Source organism: Anolis carolinensis, chromosome 4 (genome assembly GCF_035594765.1).
Source record: "Anolis carolinensis isolate JA03-04 chromosome 4, rAnoCar3.1.pri, whole genome shotgun sequence".
Classification (NCBI taxonomy): domain Eukaryota; kingdom Metazoa; phylum Chordata; class Lepidosauria; order Squamata; family Dactyloidae; genus Anolis; species Anolis carolinensis.
Window position 1 is genome coordinate 18,677,801 of NC_085844.1, and position 3,576 is coordinate 18,681,376.

The 3,576-nt window shown below is 43.6% G+C and overlaps 1 pseudogene; it reads right to left on the minus strand.

Moving 5' to 3' along the window:
- Positions 1-163: 163 nt before the first annotated feature.
- Positions 164-2,945, minus strand: LOC134298793 (uncharacterized; annotated as a pseudogene).
- Positions 2,946-3,576: the final 631 nt, after the last annotated feature.

Genomic DNA, 3,576 nt, shown 5'->3' on the forward strand with positions numbered 1-3,576 from the left:
TCTCTCACATACATTTCACTTTTTCAGAAATTCTGTGTGTGTGTGAGAGAGAGAGCTCTCTTTTACACACATTTCTCCACCAACTCTCTCTCTCACACACATTCACTTCTTCACAACCCCTTTCTCTTACACACACACTTCTTCACAACTACTTTCTCTCTGGGTTGTTGTATGTCTTTCGGGCTGTGTGGCCATGTTCCAGAAGCATTCTCTCCTGACGTTTCGCCCACATCTATGGCAGGCATCCTCAGAGGTTGTGAGGTATGGAGAAAACTAAGCAAAGAGGTTAATATATATCTGTGGAAAGTCTAGGGTGAGAGAGGTCAGTATGAATGTAGTGTAGTTAATCACTTAAATTAGCATTGAAAAGCTTATCTGCTGTCTTCTTCCTGCCTCTGGGGCATCCTTTGTTTAGAGTCGTTAACTGCCCTTGGTTGATTCATGTCTGGAAACCCTCTGTTTTCGGAGTATTGCTTTTTATTTACTGTTCTGATTTTTGAGTTTTGTAATACTGGTAGCCAGATTTTGTTCATTTTCATGGTTTCTTCCTTTCTGTTGAAGTTGTCCACATGCTTGTGGATTTCAATGGCTTCTCTGTGTAGTCTGACATGATAGTTGTTAGAATGGTCCAGCATTTTTGTGTTCTCAAATAGTATTCTGTGTCCAGGCTGGTTCATCAAATGCTCTGCTATGGCTGATTTCTCTGGTTGAATTAGTCTGCAGTGCCTTTCATGTTCTTTGACTCTTGTTTGGGCGCTGCGTTTGGTGGTCCCTATGTAGACTTGTCCACAGCTGCATGGTATCCGGTAGACTCCTGCAGAAGAGAGAGGATCCCTCTTGTCCTTCGCTGACCGTAGCATTTGTTGGATTTTCTTCGTGGGTCTGTAGATAGTTTGTAGGTTGTGCTTCTTCATCAGCTTCCCTATGCGGTCAGTAGTCCCCTTGATGTATGGTAAGGACACCTTTCCTCTGGGTGGATCTTTGTCTTGACTCTCATGGCTTGTTCTTGGCCTTGCAGCTCTTCTGATGTCTGTGGTGGAGTATCCATTGGCTTGTAGAGCCCAGTTTAGGTGGTTGAGTTCACCTTGGAGGAGGTGAGGTTCGCAGATTCTTTGTGCACGGTCTGTCAGGGCTTTGATTGTGCTCCTTTTTTGACTTGGGTGATGGTTGGAGTTTTTATGAAGGTATCTATCTGTATGTGTAGGTTTTCTGTAAACTGTGTGGCCCAATTGTTGATTGGGTTTGCGGATGACCAGAACATCTAGAAATGGCAGTTTTCCTTCCTTTTCTTTTTCCATGGTGAATTGGATGTTTGGGTGGATGCTGTTAAGATGGTCCAGGAACTTGCTGAGTTCTTCCTCTCCATGGCTCCAAATTGTGAAGGTGTCATCTACGTATCTGAACCAAACAGTTGGCTTTTTTTGGTGCTGTTTCTAGGGCCTGTTTTTCAAAGTATTCCATATAGAAATTTGCTACTACTGGGCTGAGAGGGCTCCCCATGGCCACTCCATCCTTCTGTTCATAGAATCCAGTGTCCCACTGAAAGTAGCTAGTGGTGAGGCAATGGTGAAACAGGGCTGTGATGTCTTCTGGGAAGTTTTGTTTGATTAGTGTGAGGGTGTCAGCTACTGGGACTTTGGTAAAAAGGGACACCACATCAAAGCTGATCAGGATGTCCTTGGTGCTTAGATTGAGGTTGCTGATCTTTTCTATAAAGTGTGTAGAGTCCTTGATATAATGTGCAGTGAGCCCAATGTGGGTTTGTAGCTGTGTAGCCAGAAATTTTGCCAGGTTGTAAGTCGGCGATCCAATTACAATGGGTCTGAGTGGGATGGAGTCCTTGTGGATTTTGGGGAGTCCGTAAAGCCTGGGTGGGAGGGCTTCTGATTTGCACAGCTGTTGGCGTATGTCAAAGTTAATGGAGGAGTTCTTGATTAGAGTGTTCGTTTTTCTGGTGATTTTGTTAGTGGGGTCTTGTTTCAGTTTCTTGTAAATTGTGGGATCTAGAAGTTGTCTGATTTTTTCTTTGTATTGTTTTGTTTCCATGATTACTGTGGCATTCCCCTTGTCAGCTGGAAGAATGATGATTTCAGGATCTGAGTTGAGATCTTTGATGGCCTGTCTTTCTTTTCTCGTTATGTTGCTGGGGGGGAGTTTTGCATTTCTCAGGATCCTTGCTGTTTCCATTCTTACCTCCTCTGCTTCCTCCTCAGGGAGCTGGTAAATTGCTGATTCAACATTGGCAATGATGTTTTCTACTGGGATCCTGGTGGTGGTGACTGCAAAATTTCCTCCTTTTTCTAGAATGGATACTTGGTCTTCAGTGAGTTGTCTGTCTGTCAGGTTGATGATGGTCCGTGATTTATCCAGTTCTGGCTTTGGCTGTTGCTTACGGCATTTGTCAAATTTTTGTTTTTGTCTCTTGGTGTGGAGAACCATGTCTTTCTCCATTTTCTTGTAGGTAAGGCTGTCTATTTTATCCCAGTCCTGGGTATTCATCTTTTGGCTGATGTTGATGTGGAGGTGCAGCAGTTCTTTGTCTGTGTTTGCGAGTTCTTTACGGATGGTGTGGATTCTCTCTCTCAAGAGGTTGCGTTCCAGGCGGTTGTAAATGCGATGAGCCTGTGGTGTTTTGAAGGTCCTTTTGGCTGCAAGAAATTGTGGGATGGTATCTGTGTCTCTGCAGCGTAGAAGGAAGGTCAGGGAGCACAGCAGATGTGCTTTCCTGGTCCTTAGTTTTTCCAATCTCCGTGTGTCTTGGAACAATTTCTCCCCGTAGAGATGTTCAATGTGTCGTCGAAGGCTTTCATGGCCGGGATCACAGGGTTGTTGTATGTCTTTCGGGCTGTGTGGCCATGTTCCAGAAGCTTTCTCTCTCTTGCACACATTTCACCAACAATTCTCTCTCTCACACACACATGCATTCACTTCTTCATAAACTCTGTCTTATACACACACTTCACCAACTCTTTCTTTTTCTGACACACATTCACTTCTTCCCAAACTCTCTCTTACACAAATGTTTCTCCACCAACTCTCTTTCTCTCACACACACATTCACTTATTCACAATCCTTTCTCTTTCTCTCTCTCACACACACAACTCTTCACAAACTATCTCACACACATTCTTCACAAAATCATTCCTTTTTCTGACACACACATACACAGACGTCATCACAAACTCTCTTTCTCATTCACAAAAACCTCTTCACAAACTTTCTTACACTGACACCTTATTCACCAGATATTTCTCTCCCCACCACACATACACACACAGAGAGAGATTAACAAACTCTCTTTCTCTCAAACACACACATTGAATTCTTCATAAGCTACTCTTCTTCACTACCGCATGCCTTTGACTCCTTACAACAGTCCCATAAAATGAAGGTGTATCCTATAGCATAAAAGTGAACAAATTGGAGTCTCCTCTGCAATTATAGAAGCTTTGACTTTTGAGGAGACAAGCCTAGTCTTGTGCCATACACAGTGAGCGCTTGGTATCTGCTAAGGCTTGTTCCTCCTGGACACCCACATCCATGGATGCCTGAGTCTCAATATATACAATGGCACA